We start from the raw sequence: 19,734 nt of genomic DNA on the forward strand, positions 1-19,734 counted from the left end.
TTCAGTGTGCTTGATGTTGTCAGCTTGAAGGATACCCAAGTATTTGTAGTACTCTTCCTCATCCAGACTCTTAATGTTATTTTCGTGGGGCATCTTGATTCCTTCAGTTTTCATTATTTTTCCTTGTTTGATAGTAAGTGTGGCACATTTGTCCAAGCCAAACTCCATTACAATATCTTGGCTATATATACGGACAGTGTTGAGCAGCGATTCTATTTCAGATGATGTTTTTCCATACAGCTTCAGATCATCCATATAAAGGAGGTGGGATAGTCTGGCAGATGTTTTTGATGTTTGATAGCCATGTCCTGAGTTATTCAGTATTGTTGACAGAGGAAACAGTGCAATAACAAATAGTAATGGTGATAATGAATCTCCTTGAAATATTCCTCTCTTGATATTAACCTCTCCCAGCCTCTCACCATTGATCTGCAACTGTGTCTTCCATTGTGCCATCGATCTTTGCACAAATTTTCTGATGTTTCTACTGACTCCTATTATTTCTAGGCACTTTATTATCCAATCATGTGGCAGAGAGTCAAATGCCTTTTTGTAGTCAATCCATGCCACATTCAGGTTGGTCTTCCTTCTCTTGCAGTTTTCCAAGATCATTTTGTCTATTAGGAGTTGATCTTTTGTTCCTCTGCTATTGGGGCGGTTTCCTTTCTGCTCAGGTGGAAAGAGATTGTTTTCAACTAGATGCTGTTGCACTGCATCAGCTACTACACCAGTTAGTAATTTGAAAGTTGTTGGTAAGCAGGTAATTGGCCTGTAGTTACCTGGTGTTGCCCCTTTTGCTGGATTTTTCATTATTAGGTAGGTTTTCCCAGTTGTTAGCCACTTTTCAATTTCTCCTCCTTGTAGTATATTGTTGAACTGTTTGGCAATGAGTGGGTGTATAACAGTTAGATGTTTCAACCAAAACCCATGCAGTTCATCTTCACCTGGTGCTGACCAATTTTTGATTTTCTTTGCTCTTTTTTCTACCATTTTTGTTGTTATTACTAGTTCTTTCATTTCAACTTCTGTTTTATTTGCATCCACCTCTTTTAACCAAGCCGCATCCTTGTTGTATTTCTTTGGGTTATCCCATATCTGCTTCCAGAACTGCACTGTTTCTTCCTTGTCAGGTACTGACTGATTCCTTGCAGTTTCTCCATTGATGGATTGGTAGAAATGTTTCTGATTGGATTGAAATTGGAGGTTCTGCCTATAGTTTGCAATTTGAGCTTCATATCTACTGATTTTCCTGGCTATAGCTGTTATTTATTGCTTTATTATTTCCAGTGCTTCCTCGATCTTCCTTGTTTCTAAGTGGTATTTCTTGATTAGGTATTCTTTGGTCTTCTTGTTCTTCAGCTTCTTTTCTTTCATCTGTTCTAGCTTGCTTGCATGTGATCTTAACTTGCTGATCTTATTTTCTAGTCTAACCTTCCATTTTTCTGGTGCAATGTTTGTTTGTTTTTCTTTTTTGTTGATTTTGCATCCCAGGTATTCTGTTATAACTGCAGCTGTGCTGTACATTAGTTGGTTTGTTTCTTGCAGTGAATTGGTGCTTATACTTGATATTGCAGTATTTGCATCTTTTAATGTTTGTGCTAGCTGTTTCTTTGGAACAAGCTTCAACGCAGGTAGCCTTATTCTGTTGTTTTTGTGCTGTTCTAGATGCTCAGTTATTCTTTGTTTCAATTCTTTTATTTCTTTAGTTAGAGGGTTTTGTTCTTCCTGAGGACGAGGTGCCTGGTTTCCAAATGAGAACAGTTGTATATCTCTGCTGGATTCCTTCACTGCCAACTCCCCCTGGTTTGCCTCTACATTCTGAATTACTTCTGGTAAGGCTTTGATTTCTTTGCCCTGGGTAAACCTTTGCAGTTCGTCCAATTCTGTTTCTGTGAATACTTTATTTCGTGTTATAATTTGGCGTTGATCTGCTAGTCTCTGTTCTGTTATTTCTGATTCTGGATGTTGTTCTTTCCAGAACTGGTGTATTCGTTTTAGATATCCTCTTCTTGTTGGACTTGATTTGTAGTAACAGATCATTATTTCTTTGTTTTCAATCACTGTGTATCTGCGACGGGTAAACATCTTTTCTTCCAATAGTTCTGCAGCTGCTGGCCCTGGTTGCTCAGCCAACAGTCCTGAGTCCTGTAACCCATTTTTCACCAGATATCCAGGAACTCCAATATCTAGTGCGGACCTTGTTAACCCGGGCGACGTCCGAGCCGGTATGGCATTCTGAAATTTACGTCTCACCATATTTTTTATGGGAGAGACACTCTTTGTCTGACTCCTCTGATGAGACCTGTCCAGTATGGTTGAACCTCTGGCATAGCTCTCATCTTCCTCAGAGTACACAAGCCCCACAACCACGTCAAGGTAGTGCCTCACTGGGGTTTATTATTATTATTATTATTATTATTATTATTATTATTATTATTATTATCGTTGTTGTTGTTGTTGTTGTTATTATTAAACATATTAGGGACAAAAAAATCAGATCAGAAAATTGCTTTGTTGAAGTGGATAATCAACTGAAATAATTATTTGAGGAACCACCAAATCCATTTTGGAATTTCAAAATTACTTGATCTTGTCTTTATTAAAAAAAAAACTTCGGAATGCTGCATAGAAGGCTGTGCATGAGCATGACACTAAAGCTGATATCTTTTTCTTACAAAATGTAAAAGGCTAATGTTGGTAACCCCGTACATCAGTCATATATCCCTAATCAAGAACCATGATATGATATGTAATGGTTATCCAAAATGTGTATATTTGTATATGTGTTGCTAATGCAGAATATATGCCCACATTTTATAAAAATCAAAATAGTTTACATTGAGTTGATCCATATATTAAGAAAGTATATATGGACATTACTAATACAGGGCAAACAGAAGCAGAAAAGAATTATATGTACCTGTTCAATTTCATTAATTAGTAAAAGAAAATCCTTAGAAGAAAGCAAAATTGAACATTTGGTGCAAAAAAATGGAAGTAGAAACATCCACACATCTTATCTGCATATTCATGATGTTCTCCATTAATATCTGAAGATATGAACAAGTCAGAGAGCCAGTTTGATCTAGTGATTAAGGCACCAGGCTAGAAATCAGGAAACTGAGACTTCTAGTCCTCCCTTAACCAAGAAAACTGGCTGGGTGACTCGAAGCAGTCACTTTCTCTTAGCCCAATCAACTTACAGGGCCATTGTTATGGGAAAACAGTAGGAGGAAGGAGTATTATATATGTTCACTTTTTTGAGTTATTTATAAAAATAATAAAGGTGGGAGATAAGTAAATTCATAAATTTATGTAGTGAATGATACTTTACTGACTGGGCCACTAAAATGGCATATAAAAACCTAGAACTCCTGAATGGTTCATTTTTAGATAGACATTACTAACACCTTGTTGAAAGAAAAGTCTTCATCAGAGTCCAGTCCAAGCTGGGAATAAACAAAATGGAGACTGCTTTAGAAAGAAGGCTGTAGTTTATTGAAGAGCAGAGCCAGATAGAAAGATGGCTCTGGGAAAACTGACCACATGTTGCTGGGAGTGGTGGGTTTTTATACCTTTTGGGGCTTTTGAGGTTGTTTCCTGTTCCTGTTTGAGGCTTTGTATTTCCTGTGACCTGAGTGTGAGTGTGCCCTTTTGGTATTGGTGGGTTAATCCTATTATGTTTCCTGTCCTTAGAATTTGAGTGGGGGTTTGTAGATTTTAGGGCTCTTTGTCTTCCTAATCTCATCAGCTTCTAGCTTCCTGGCTCCGACCTTTCTGAAAGGATTATCACATCTGCAAATGGCCTCTGCCTAGTTTCAGCTTGGGGGGAAGAGGGGCTGGGGCTTGTTTCTGGAGGCTGGTTTCTGTTGTTGTTTTTTTAAGATCTCTTCCATTATTCTTTTGGGAAATATATTCTGCCTTTCTAATATTCCCCAAAATATTTCTTTCTCTGGATTCTTCCCACAACTTTATAGGATCCAATCATAGGAACAGAACTTTTGTGAAAATGTAACTACACATAATAGAAATTATTCTTGGAGATTTGAACCAAGAAGCAAATTTTATTTTATATGCACATTTTTGTCATCTTCCTCAGTATTTCAGGAAGGCAGGTTCTGGTTACATGTTGGAAAAATGTTCTAAAAGCAATTCAATAATGCAATCAATTATCCAGGAAAGCAGTGTTTTCACTAGATATCTTCAAGCAGAAGCTAAATAAATAGGTTGACAAAAAGTGTGATTCCTGCACTGGGCAGGAAAAATGGTTTTATGGATTAAATGATATTTTCCATACTAATCATTTTACCGATTTCTTCAATAATCCAAGCATGATGATGAGGATGATGTTAAAAATCACAATGACAGTGATAAAAATGAAGAAAAATGCATTGCAAACTAACAATGAAAACCTTAGCCATTCTTGTTTGCATTCCAAGATAGAAAGTAAGTATGAAAGTCACAAGGCTTGCATTACTCTTATCACTACTGTGTTGCAAACATGGGTTTTTACTCATGGTTCATCAAGTTTGCATGTTTTCGAACGGCTAGGTTGGCAGCAGCCAGGGCAAGGATGGGTACTCACCCAGTCGCATGATGCTCTGGTTTTGAACTTTGAAGTCCCGCATCTGAACCTCTGAGCCATCTTGCCACCCATAAATAGGTATCACTTTGGTAGGAAGGTAACAGCACTCTGTGACATGATGCTGGCCACATGGCCACGGAAACATCTTTGAGCAGCACTGGCTCAAATGAGTATTGGAGAGGCCCATAGTTAGTATGCAGGAAGGCTTAGATTTTGTAAGATACTCTCCTTTTGAGTGAGAAAAATGGAAAATACATTAAATACATTTAGGAAAGACAGCACTTGTGGGTAGGTGGGTGGGTGGGTGGAGGAATAGTTCAGCATTATAGGTAATGTGAAAATTATACAATTAAATTTTGCATCCACTTTAAATGGGGTATGCAGGGAACACTATGTGATAGTTTCTAGATTAAGGCTTCACTCAGTTATACTAGTACTGATGCTACCAAATAGGGCGTTTGCCCATTTTATTATTAAACATGTTTGTACATTGGTTAATGTTTCTTTGCAGCAAAGCACCATTATACAATTAAACACCCGTCACATTAAGAGCATAATTTCATTCATTTCACCATTGGAATGACGATTTCAGGTATTTATTGTTTATTTAAAATGCTTATGGGCTAAGAGCAAAAACCCCTCCCCAAATACATTTAGAGATAAACTCAACACTATGATATAGTATTTCCTGAAAATTCACAAAACAAGCACTGGGGATGGTGAAGACAAACAAAGTATCATTTCAAACTTCTTCTTTTGTTAGGATTTGGAGGTGGTGTTGTCTGTTCAAAGGCAACAATTGTGATTATATAAGCAATGTTTATCAGCTTTCTCCCTTCAGAGTAATATCTAGTGTGCTATAATCATACAGGAATGGAAGAGAAGACAGCTCATCTCTTTTGGATGCGACAACAATGTTGAGCATATGTTCTTGTATTGTGTATACAGAATCAGCATTCTTAATAGCATTTCATTTATCTCAGCTTCAAGTATTTTTTTAAAACTGAAAATTATAGAATAGCATCTTATATTACATGAATTATTTGACTCCTCAGAAGCTCATCTGACACAGTTCATTTCTAAGAGTAAAGATTTTTTGGGGAGAACTAGGCAGTCCCTGATGATGGCGGAGGGGGGAAACAGGATAAAAAATTGGGGAAGAGATTGTGAGTCTGATTCAACACCACCATTTTTACATTTCAGTTATTTACTCTGGACAATGTTTGGGATGGAAATTTCAGAACAAAATATGGTTTCCAATTTATTTCAAATATTCAATGATTGGTTGCATACTACTTTGCCAGATGCTGCCAAACACATAATCTTAAAATATTGATGAGAGAACTAGAATAATAAATCCCCAAGTATTGCTTTTATCTGGTTTTTCATTCCAGACAAAAGACATTTTGCTAATGCCTGACTCTGAAAGTGGCATAAACACACTTATTCAGAAGTAAATCTTCATGATTTCAAATAGGTTTGCTTCTCGCAAGATTCATTGCAAAGTTTTTAGCTCAAAGGAAAGGATTTCAGAGGAATGATGGATAAGTTTCCCAAGTATTGATTTCAGAAAGTGAGCTTTTCAGGAACAGAAAGCCAACAGTGAAGTCGTTACACTATTTGGCAAGGCTGTAACTACTTGTATCCATTAGCTGGCTTTTGCTTCGCTCTTTTGCAATACCGAATTTCATTCACAGCCACCAAATCTCTATAAATCACACTCATTTCTGATGAATAGTTTTCTGGTTAAAATAGAGGATGAGTTCATAAAATGTCCTAAGCTATAACGTATTTTGTTTGATTTTAACTTAATGGAACCTGTGAATTTGGCCATTCTAATTTGTGAACCATGGTTTAGCATGACAAATATATCCTGCCAATTTAATTTATTCCCCAAAATGCGGCTAAACAACCTATTGCTAAATGTGATATATGAACCCTACCAATGTATTCTTGGCTTCATTTCACACTAGTGGCAAAAGGCAAGGATAGACTGATTAAAGGATTGCTTGTGATGACAAAGGGAAAGTGGAGTTCAGTAATTAGGATAGGATGTTAGGAATCCAGATGGCAGGATGAAGCCGCTCCAGATTAAGGCAAAGCCCGTAACTCACTTTCAGTATCAATCATGTCCTTCTGTTATTTTCCTACTATCTTACAAGCAAATGAAATTTTGCGTTGCCAAAGAGTGAAGAAAGAGCCAACTAATGGAGAGAGACAAGTGACAGGGGCTTGCCAAACTATGTAATGAGTTCACTGTTGGCTTCCCGACTCCTGAAAAGCTCATTTTCTGAAATCAGCCCTTGGGGACCTTCTCCATCATTCCTCTGAAATCCTTTCCTTTGGGCTTAAACCTTTGCCAGGAATCTTCCTCAGAAACTAGTTTACTTGAAATCAGAAAAATTTACTTTTGAGTAAGTCTGTTTATGCTAATTTTACAAAAAAAAAGAGCCAGGCGTGAGGAACATGTCCTTTGTCAACTTTTATTTGGTATGAGAAACATTGTTGACAAACACAGTATTTGGGAGTTTAAATGATCTTTCCACATTGTTCCTAAGGTGAACAAGGAAACTTGGGAAAATAGTTTGAAAAGTGGGGCTTTGAAACAGGCAGAAGCTAAAAATATTATTCTTGCTTTCTTCCCATTTATATACATCCACACAATCACTTCATTTTCCTGAGCAAAAGAGGGTTTGATTGTTTGCCATCAAGTTGTCATCTCTTATCAACCATATAGAGAAATTTTATCTGTGGCAATCTGTCCCTAACCTGGTCTTCCAACAGTGCTTTCATAAAAGATGCAGCTGTTTTAATGATTCAATGGGAAGTTATTCATTCATATTTCAGTACACTACAAAGAGTCCTTTCCAAACCTTCAGGCATTTTTAATCGTGAAAAACGGTGGAAAGTCTGTTGCTTCTGAACCAAAATTAAGATCCAGAATTGCAGATAATAATTGGGATACTATCAGTTATGTATCTTATTGGGTTCAGTGAAATTATACATCATAGACTTTATAAAGCCTAACTTAAAATGCAGCATGCATTTTGAAACTGAATTAATTTGAATTCTTTAACCTGTTTCTATTTTTTTTCAAAAAAGTACTTTAATATAACTAAGAAACAGGTCCAAAAAAGGAAAAAAAAAAAAACAAACAGAAATTGAAATTGAAATAAAAAAGAATAAAGATAAAAAAGCTATCATTATTATAGAAAACAATTTAAACATAGCATTAAGCTTTTTCTACACAAAGTTTCTAAATTCACTCCTGTACAATGTCCTCATAGAATTAAGTACATTAATATATAACTTTGTCCTTTGTAGGACTAGTGTATCAATTTAAAAAAATGTTTTCTAAAAAACTAACCTTCAGACCAGGGGCATCTGCTGGAGGAGGGAATGGGAGGGGATTAAAAATGTCAACATGGCAGCTGTGACCACGGGTTGAACTCTTGTGACTTTGCTATAAGTGTTGCCAAAAGGTTCATGTAAAAAGGGGAGGTGGGGCTTCAATCACATAGTCCTGGCCACTATCCTGACTTTTATGACCTCTCTCTGAGGCACCTGTTTTAGACAAATGGAATAGATATTAATTGGATATTCAAGCATTTCCCCAAAAGCAGAGTTGTTTGCACAGGACAGACTGGAACCCGCCCTAAATGAGCTAGGTTAGGAGCCATCATTTTGGTGTATTTTTTTTTTTAAATAGCAAATAAATTGAGATGATACCATTAGTTCAGTTATTTGCTTTGAAACATTGTTTGACTCATTCCAGTCCTGCAGATTATCCTGCAGTATCTCATCTAATCCTTTCAAAGATTAGATCAATGTGCTACATAATTAATTACATACTGTTTTAAGAAATATAGCTCTCCATTAGTACACTTTGTACAGAAAATAAAAGCTTTGTTATCTTGGATTTTCTTTGGAGGGATTGTTTCTTGCACTCACTGTTGTGTTTGTGTGTTACTTCTTTATTGAGATTTGGTGGTGTTCTTGATCTTACACAGGCCTCAAGATAGACAGTTATAGCTTTATAACATTCTTGTTCTTTTATTTGTTCACTTCATTTAGAAAAGCAGCCATTGCATCAGAAGTGTTTGTATGTCTACCCGCCTTACTTCTTACTTTATATATTTTGCCAGTCAAACTCCCCCCCCCCATATCTACTTTGTCTTCTTGTTAAACAACAGTTGCTTGTCCTTAGTTGGTCTTAAATATTTCTCTAACAAAGCTGTCTCTGTTTTTCCAACATGCCCATTTGCAGCCCCCGCTGTTTCTATGCAGCCTTTCACTGATACCTTAGACCTCAATATCACTCCAAGTGATCTCATGCAACATCTGTAGTTGGGCTGGATTAAAAGACATGGGAAACCTTGATTGAACCATGTTCTGTGGGTCAAAAGCTCTCAACTATCCAGCATTCATTCTCTCTCTCTCTCTCTCTCTCTCTCTCTCTCTCTCTCTCTCTCTCTCTCTCTCTCTCTCTCTCTCTGTTTTCTCTCTCTCTCTCTCTCTCTCCTCCCTCCCTCTCTCTCTTTCTCTCTCCCCCCCTCTCTTTTCCTGCACAAACAAAGGCACAGTAAAGTTCTGGAAGACCAGAAAGAAGCAGATGTTCAGGGAGTCTCTCTAATTCCACAGAAGGTCTGGCTGTTGTACAACCAGATATTTCACTCAGTAAGGCTTTTCAGCCACTTGGGAAAACACAGAGAAGTGATTTAAAGTAATGTATGCTTTTTTATAGCTATTCGAGTAACAAACAAGTACATACACTTAACTTGATCAGAATCTTTTTTTATATAGTTTCCTACGTGTAAACTGGTTGTTTCATAAATATTTCTTCAACATTTTTTTAAAAAATTGTGCCCTATTTCAGAGGGCTTAACATACTTTAGTTCAATATTATACCACAGCAAAGTCAGCTAACTGGCCGTGCCCAAGATGACCTTGACGGATTTCAGAAGACTAACCCGAATTGGACTTGTTTAGTTCTTTGCAAAGAGATCTTCAAGAAAAACAACAGCTGTGGAACAAACTGGAAAGCTGAAAAAAAATCTCAGAAGAAAGTAATAGTTTTGTTATCAAAGATGAAACTTATATACATGAATGCACCAGGAGTTGAACAATACTCAGAAACTCTAGGTTTAGACTAAGGCAAGGCAAAGAAGTATTTGGTTCATCTGTGACTCTGGGGATTTTTACAGATCTGGAAGAAAATAACCAATAGAGGCAGCTCCTCTGGAGACTGGGGCAGGGTGGAATCTAACCCCACCTTTTCTCTTCTCTGCAGATGATTTTTTTCACACTTCTTTTAAAAGAAAAATCTGTTAGTCATTTGTGCCTGCTGAGGACTCCTCTGGAATTTTTATGGATGTACATTTTTATGGGAACAGAATAAACTCATATAATCACGCAATAAATATGAATTGACTAAACACACTAAAAATCAAAGTGCTGCCAACCTTCAAAGTAAAACACAAGGACTCACCTTGGATATAAAAATTAATCCCTTCCTATCTGGAACTTAGTTATACTGTAATATTTTTCATGCAGCCTCCTTGCTCCCTTTCCTGCTTCCACTGTTGTAACCCAAAGCAAAATTCTGTTCCATCTTTCTACAACTTTCAAATCTATTATATTAAACTAATAAGGATCAGAATGAAGATAATAATAATACAGTAATACAAAAAGTTGAAGAAGTAAAGAGTTTGGCTAAACATGCTAAGATTTGCCAAGAAGATATACTAAATGAGGTAATAAAGGAAAGTGTATTGAAAAGCAATCAAATCAAATTGCATTTAAAAACAAGCAGCTGATGATGTGAAACAAAACTGGGGTGGGGGGGCTTATTTGACAGCAAGTTCTTTATCAAGGTCTAAGGCAGAGGTAGGCAACCTTGGCTCTTTTATGACTCGTGGACTTCAACTCCCAGAATTCCTGAGCCAGTCATGCTGAGGAGAAATGGAGAGGTTTCCATGCTGAGCCATGCTGGCTCAGGAATTCTGGGAGTTGAAGTCCACGAGTCATAAAAGAGCCAAGGTTGCCTACCCCTGGTCTAAGGAAAGGTTAATAATGAAGAAAACATAGAAATGATTTTAAAAGAGACACATTAAAGAGAGGAATGAGAAGACTTGTTTCAGTGACTTAAGAACAGTTAGCACAGTCAACAATAATGAAAGCTAAATTTGAAAAAAACCCACCTAGTAGTAAATTTCAGCAATGTATAGAACAGAAGCAGATTGTTGAACACCTGGTATGCGGATGTAAGAGGCTGAGCATTTAGAAGACACAATAAAGTGGCCACCTTAATTCACAGGCATTTTAATAAAGAATTATAACTTACCAGCAACAAAGAATCGGAATCACAATATTGAAAAAGTGGACAAGAACAAAGACATTGCAATCCTCCAGGACTTCCAAATACAAAATAATAAACTTGTGGTCCATAATAAGCCAGATATGACTGTAATGTAGTTACAAAGAAATAAAAATAGGTAATTGGCATGAGGTGACTGAAAAGAGATTTCTTCTAGAAAAAAAATAGGAAAATATAAAGATCTTTGAATAGAGATTGGGTGAATGTGGAGAAAGAAAATATAATGTGTCAGTAGTGGTTGGTGTGTTTGACACTATACAAAAAGATCTGGAAAAGTACTTTGACCCAATAGAAATGGTCAGAATCTCAGCTCATTAATTACAAAGATTTGTATTATTTGGAACAGCAGATATATTGTGACAGTGTTGCTAATTATCTTAGTTCCTTGGAGGGATCTGATAGACAAAAATATCAAGTCCAGTTATAAATAATAGAGTGCATGTAAATAGCAATAACAATATTGCAGAACAAAATTGCCTCAACTCTAAACTTCTAAAGTACATTGTATACAAATGCTAATGTGATGTAAAAAAAATCTGAAACATTGGAAATTTCAATTGTTTGACAGCAGAAGTCTTTCACTCTTGCTCTTTAGCTTTCTTGCTCCTGCACTTTGATCTGTGTATTGATTTACATTAGCCCTTTGTGTCTGCTGAAGGGTGGGGAGCCATGAATACAATAGACCAGTAAAATATATATATATAGTTGTAGTACTATATATTGATGGCTAAGTTCCTTTCAAGTGAACAAAGTGGGAATAGTTCTTCCAATGCATTATTTTTTCTAACTCACCATTCCCATTTCCTAAGCCTGTAGCCACACAACCTGAAGTGGGGAGCTTAAGGATACCATTGGAATCAAAGCGTTAGTGAGTGTCTGAACCCTACAGGAAAAGTTCTTAATCTCAGCTTGCAAATACTGCTGCTTGCCAGTTTTCTAGACGATGGAGAGATAATAGACTTGTAATAGAAATAGAACTGTGTGCACTGAGCAGTTATATAAAGCACAGCACACTCAGCTCAGTGGCAAAAATGTGAGAAGAATTCACTGCCACGTGGTAAGCAACTAATTCTTTGAAATCCTAAACTAAATGAATGGTACTTTTCTTAACATTTAGATTTTTTTTTTTTTAATGAAGAGAGAGAAAGCTGGGAGTGTTCAGGAGAAAGAAGTCACATAGCCAAATGCATCAGGCAGATGTGGCCAGACATCCTACCTGAAATGCCAGCTGGATGTGTACTAGCATTCTTGAAGCGCCTGAGGCCCAAACGACTGCTTTGAACTTACTGTAATATTTGTCATTTCCTGATTGTATGGCGCTCTTTAGAGGGCATTCACTATCCATTCCGCAACACCATCTTGTAGGGAGCCTCTCCCTTAGCTTTTCTTTTTTTCTCGTTAACGTGGATATTTCATTCAATAAAACCAAAATAATAAATCATGTTCTGTAAATGTCTGGCTGTATTCACATAGTTCATAACCAAAACCAGACAGCAATTCATTGTAAAGAGTATAGGCAAATGGTTAACACATTTTAAGATACATTTTTGGCAAAGCTAGAAATTTGTGAAATAGTTTGAGTTTCTTTCCTTTTCTTTGGAGTCTTAACTCGGCTTAGGTTGGAAAAAGTGTATACAATAGTATATGACCACTAGCACCATCCCTACACTTATTCAAAAACTGAATTGACAGTAGGCAGTATTTACAATAGCTTGCAATACCCACAAAGAAAAATAGTGAATCAACTTCTGATTACTTAAGGTTCTATATCATTTGTGCCATTAACAAAACAGTTCTGACTGCTGTAGCCAAATACAGGTAGTCCTTGACTTAAGACCACAATTGAACTCAAAATTTTTGTTGCTAAGTGAGACAGTTGTTAAGTGAATTTTGCCCCATTTTACAATCTTTCTTGCCTCAGTTGTTAAGTGAATCACTGCCGTTAAGTTAATAACACAGTCGTTAAGTGAATCTAGCTTCCCCATTGACTTTGCTTGTCAGAAGATCTCAAAAACTGATCACATGATCCCAGGACACTGCAACCGACATAAATATGAGTCAGTTGCCAAGTGTCTGAATTTTGATCCTATGACCATGGGAATGTGCAATAGTTGTGTGAAAAACAATCATAAGACACATTTTTCAGTGCCATTGTAACCAACTGTTGTAAATCACGGACTTCCTGTATGCATTGCTGATAAGCAGAGAATCTAAAATGTTTTCATAGTTTTTCATAGAATCAGAAATTGATTCTCCAAATGGTTCACTTACTGTATATCTGAGTAATTGAATTGCATTGCAAGGCAATTGTCAAAGAGTACTGAAGAATCACAGCAGGGGAAGAGGATGCCCTGCAGTTCTTTTTTTGCCTCTATTCTCATCCAGCTAATCCCTTTAATTCTAACATAGCAATTTTCTCTCTTAGAACATTGCAGATTTTTAAAGGAGCTGTATATAGAACAGCGGAACAAGTGATCATTTGATTGATTGATTGATTTTTTTTGAGTCAAATGCTGCTTAATTCCAATCAACTGTGGATGGCTCCCAGCATAGTAACCAACTATACAATCCAAGATTAATAATGTGGCAATAAACAAATGGTATATCTATTTAATCTAACACAATATATCACATACTTGACAAAAGGCTCCAACCACTGTAGCCCAAGCCTGGGAGAATAGGCACATCTTTAAGGCCTTTCAGAATGACATCAGGGTAGGTGCTGTCTGGATCTCAGAGAGAATTTTGTTGAAGATAGGCACCATGATAGAGAAAGTCCACTTTAAAGGTCCCAATAAATGGCATCGTTCAATTGAAGGAATCAAGAAGATGCCAATCTTATCAGAATGAACTGGCAAGGCCATATCACATAAAATTGGCAATACTTCAAATATTTAGGTCCTGTGCCATTTAGTGCTCTATAGATCATTAAAAGTATATTGGTTTTTTAAAGTTTCTTATTTGGCGGAAATGGCAAAGATTTCGGCTTTCTTGAAAGACCAATCGCAAGAGAAGTATTTTTTTGGTATGGAAAAAATGGATAGATTTTATACAATATAAGTTGGATATAAAAAAATATTATTTAGCTTTTCAATAATTTATATTTAAAATTTAAGATATTTTATAGACTTTTTTCTTTTTCTTTCTTCCTATTTTCTTGTATTTCTTTGTATTTTTGTTTTTTTTATACATATATTATTGTTAACTAGTTTATAATTTGTTTAATTAATGTATTTAGATTTGTTTATGGTTTATATCTGTTTTAAGACTTTTTGAAAAAATATTAATTAAGCCTGTATTCAGCTCTGGGAAGGTCGGGGGAGGGTATGGGAGGGTTGGGGGGGGGCTTGGGGAAGGGAACCGTATTGTTTTGTAAAATTTAAAAATTTTCAATTAAAAAAAAAAGTATATTGAATTGTATCTGGATGCAAATCCCCAATACATACCGGGGCATGCTCATCACTGTCGGAGCTACTACATTTTGGACCAGGTGAAGCTACCAGGGGTCTTCAGTGAGGAGTAATAAAGCCATGAGATAATTAGGGCATGGGCGACCTTCTAAAAGGGCACAACTAGTGCACCAGATGAAGCATGCACCAGATGAATTATGCTCTACTTCTTTAAGGAAAAGATGTGATTTCATTATAATTTACACTTCCTAAATCAATTCACAATCCTGGATATAAAGATTTGAGAATTTTGTGCAATTGAATAAGGAAAACTGTTTGCACATTGAATAAAGTATGCCTATGCAAAGAAATCTGTTTACAAAGTTTGTGTACCAAGTTTTTTTTTTCAAAAAATGTTTCAAATGGATTAGGAAGTAAGCCAACATTAATTTAAAACAGGAGACATGAAAGAAATAATTTGACTATCCCAACTCTTGCTGTCATTCAAAATCTGCATGTTAATGACACCTCCCAGCAGCCTTCACAGTGGCAGGCTGAAGCTGCTTAGAAATTGAAGGTAAGTTTTTGGAGGAATATAGGTTACTTTTCCTTTAGCATATCGGGTCAGTATATGCAGAAAATCTTTGCTCTACAAATTCACTATGTTTAATGGTGATTCATGAAAGAAAGATGATTGAAAGGTTCTTGTGTGGAAATTGAAGCCAAAAGCTGTTCCACTAATTTATCCAAAGCCATGTACTGGTCTTATTTCAGACATTACATAAGCAGTTGGACAGCATAAGGTGACACTTACATTTTCTGATGACCAGCCAAAGAGATAGTTCACAAACTAATGTGAGAAAATGTCATGCAAGAAATATGGGCTTGAACATTTTGCACAAAACTGAACTGAAATGAAAAGAGCCAAAACAGAATGTAACTTTGTAATGTGTCAAAGTTCCATCCTCTCCTTAACATCTCTTAAAATATTATGTTGCTTCATAATTAGCATTTCCAATATTGGCAGACCAGTATTCCCACCGAACAATTGCTAAAAACATTAATAAAGTGTACAAGGCTTTCAGAACTGTGGATGGCTGCAAAGCAGAGTTGTGCAATTAATTTGAATCCAGTGGGTCTGATAAGAACATACAGCAAGTTTACTTTTTAACAGTTTTCTACACAGAGAAATAATATATAAACAACAACAACAAATACAGCAGAATGGAAACCGTGGCCAGAACATTGATTCTTATAAGTATCCTTGTAAAGCAGTGTATGACAAAGGTATCTTGCCTAGCCATTTGCATCTGATTGTTATTAAATTTATAGAAACCATCCCACTACAATTACTAACTACTTGTGTCTTTCAAGTTGTAATTCTATGGGAAGAAGTTGCAGTTCTGTGGAAAGATGGCTACTGAATGCTTGGGCAAATGCGGGGCTCCAGGCTGTGATTGGTGGGCTAATTGTGGAGGTATGCTGGGAAGATGGTTAGAAAAGATTCCCCCAGAGGTGGTGATAGGTGGGGCAGTTTGGAAAGGGGAAGGGAAGGGAAGGGATGAAGATCTGGATTGTTTATGGTCAGAGGGATGGGGTGAGAGACAATAGTAGCCCATTCCTAGGAGACTAGCACTGGGTACCTGAGACTCCCTCACCAATTCTGGCTACCTGTCCTTATTCCAGATTCTTGGAGATCCTAGCCTCCTCCTTCTGCTAAATAGCATTATGCCTGTAATAAATATCTCCACATCCACGATTTGATTGCAGAGGAACCAGACTTATATTATCAAGAACTGGAGAACCAGATCTAAAATGTTCCCTTGTTGTTTCAAAGTTAGTTTAGTCACAACTCCACAATAGGGGAAACTGTAAGGTTCTGGAGGTGACTAATGATACTGTTTCATATATAACCAAGTGTAATAACTTGTTCTTGAAGTTCAGTACTAGGGACAAGTGGCAATTGCTGTACCATCCCCCTTCCCATAGTGGTATTCCCCTCCAAGTCACTGGATGTAATTGATGGGGTAAGGTGGTAGACCTATGGTGCCTGGTGTCTTCAACCTCCCTTCCCTGAGAAACATTCCTGATGAGGCCTAATCACCTCGTTTATGTCTTAGATATCTATCTCTGACACTTATCAGAGGAACTCCTGGGTTTATAAAGGTGCTCCAAAAGATTAAATTAAATGATTTTAAATGATGCTGATGAAAGATAGCCAGTGGATCTGGTAGGACAAAGGTAGTTCAGTCCTGCACTATGGAATAAGAGTAGTGAAATGAAAATATTTCTCAGCTATTATTGTACATGCAGATCACTATCATGCTTTTTTTTAAAATCGCCCATTCTTTTTATAAGGTCACTGTGACAAGTTTGCAAAACACCTGGAAAAGAAAATCACCCAGATCTATTCAGAACTGGATGCCAGCTGGGCAGATCCTGTTTGTAGCTCAGGGTTGAAACCCTATTTACATGACTGATAGGTTATTCACTGACGAGGTTATTTGGCATGAATATGAGGTTGTTAGTCTTCCCAAAATGGACAGAATTTTCTGCACTTTTAGTCCTTCCACTTGTGATCTGGATCTTTGCCCTTCTTCCAAAGAGGTAGCAAGAGGATCAGTCAGGGCAGTGATTAAATATATCCTTGAAAGAATGGGTGACCAAACCAGATCTGATAGAGGCAGTGGAACGCCTCCTACTCAAAAAGCCATCACTTGGTTCAGCACCTTTGGAGAACTTTTCTAGTCACCAGCCTTCCCTTAGAAGCAGAGTTGTTGTGATTATTCTTCTACATGCTGAGTTATTTCTTTGGTTTTGAACGTTCAGATTCCAGTTTTATATGTAATACATTATGTTTTATGGTTTTTATATTTGATTATGCTGATGATGCAGTATTTATTTTATTTCTCTGACATATGATCATCCAATCTTTGTTTGACGAATTGAAGGAAAACTCAAATGTCTCATGTGATAGCATGTGCACTTCTACCATCAGGAATTCCCTTCTGATGTGTAACCTGAACCTATCCTTTTGTAGATTTAATCCACTGGTTGGTTCTGATTTCCAGGGCAATAAAAAATAAGTCAATTCCATCTTCTGTGTGACCATCTGATTTTGAAGACTGCTAGCATGTGTCCCATAGGCAACTGTGCTGTAAGCTAACTATTCCTCACAGTTTGACTTCCAGATTCCTCATTGTCTTGGAAGTATGAATAAAAACTGTGAGAACAGAGCAAGTTGTAGAAGATTGTTTCAGAAAGTTTCACCATAAAGAGAAAAAAGGTCTTTTTTAAATAACCATACAGACTATGCAGCAAAATCCTGGAAAGATTTTACAAAGTATATCATTCCCACTCATTACATTTTTCCATGGAAATTAACAGCATCAGTACCCCCACATTTGCTATTCAAGATGAATTTCAAAAATGGTGTTATTCTGAAGTCCATGTGACAATCTGAATCACAAAATTTCCACTTTATTTCTATACAGTTTCTACAGTCTCTTCAGTATTCCCATGAAATGAATTGACCACATTAGTTTGAACATGCACAGAAAACTTTATTTGTGAAATCAAAGAAAGATTCCATTTCCAGGGCATTTGGTTGAGGCCCACTAGTTGCCAAGCTCCAGCTGTTATTAAGTTTGTGAATGCAAAAATCTCAGTAGTAAATTAACAGCTGAACATGATTTGCAAATGTTATCTCTATTCTCAAGCCACGTCTCAGTGAACTTTTAATATAAATCTACAATGTGAAAAGGAACAAGTTTAATGATAAATCTGCAATTACTATAAATGACTGGTGACATATTTCATACTGATAGGGCTTTGTGGAAGGAAAAGTATTTAAACACCACTTATTTCAGACACATGTTCTTATTCGTATTATTGTTTAGAGAACCTAACAGTATTTATCTATTTAGAGCTGTTTTCATAACAGATTTCTGACCATTATTTATTATAACAGTATGGCATACAAGTGAAGATATATACTAAATCCCCAACAAGCACTTATCAAGCTCTTTGAAATACTTCTTTTTGAACATGGGAATTGTTGCAGAACACTCCAAAATAGTGAAATGGAGAAGATTTAGCCCAGACATGCCAACTCAAAATGGTTGCCACTTTGGCAGAATTGAATGGAATTAAGGAGATTGTACTAAAACAGTAAGGAACTCAGAAGCATGTTTTTGTTCTTTTTGTTGCTGTTCTCTGCAAGAATATGTATTACTTTATTTGATAAATACTGCCTTACACATCAGGTTTCTCCCAGTGGCATACAGTAAGGTATTAGTATGTCTTTTAGATATGATGATATAAAGTGATATCTGAATGTATAAGTAATGAAAAGTTATTAAGGCATATACGGTAAAACATTAAAAACAGTGATCATGTGGAGAACATGACATTTTAAATCCAAAGCAAGTGAATGTTTTCAGTATGCTAAAAGAACTCCTGCTGATTAGAAATGTGAGTGAAAATATTATATCCATACTGAAACCAAGGGAGAACATTATAATACTTTTTTTGTAAAGAAGTAATTAAAGCATCTAGTTGCTGCTGCTGTGGGAGAAGGAACAAATATTATTAATACATTAACCAAAACATTGCATAGTTCAGGAATTTTTAAAAAATCCAAAAAATAATTTGTATACTTGTATACCACCTACATTTGAAATGTACCTCCCATTTGATAAAGTAGATTATAACCTACTACTTGACAAGATAGAAAAATGTGGGGTAGACAGCATCACCCACCAGATAGATCCGTAGCTGGCTGACCTCAATGGAACCACATCTACATGGAGGGAAGTGTGTAGTGGGGTGCCCCAGGGCTCTGTTCTGGCCCCAGTGCTCTTCAACATCTTCATCAATTTGGACGATTTGGAGAAGGGGATAGATGGGGAACTCATCAAATTTGCAGACGACACCAAGTTGGCAGGAATAGCCAACACTCCAGAAGACAGACTTAAGATACAGAAGAATCTGGACAAACTTGAACACTGGGCACTATCTAACAAAATGAAATTCAATGGTGAAAAAAGCAACGTTCTACATTTAGGCAAGAAAAAACAAATGCACAGGTTTAGTATAGGGGGTACCTTGCTCAATAGTAGTAACTGTGAGAGGGACCTCGGAGTCTTAGTGGATAATCACCTAAATATGAGCCAGCAGTGTGCTGCAGCTGCCAAAAAGGCCAACACAGTGCTAGGCTGCATTAACAGAGGGATAGAATCAAGATCACGTGAAGTGTTAATACCACTTTACAATGCCTTGGTAAGGATACACTTGGAATACTGCATGCAGTTTTGGTCACCACAATGTAAAAAAGATGTTGAGACTCTAGAAAGAGTACAGAGAAGAGCAAGAAAGATGATTAG

This window comes from Crotalus tigris, unplaced genomic scaffold, assembly GCF_016545835.1.
Source record: "Crotalus tigris isolate CLP2741 ecotype Arizona unplaced genomic scaffold, ASM1654583v1 scf7180000018710.371113, whole genome shotgun sequence".
Lineage (NCBI taxonomy): Eukaryota > Metazoa > Chordata > Lepidosauria > Squamata > Viperidae > Crotalus > Crotalus tigris.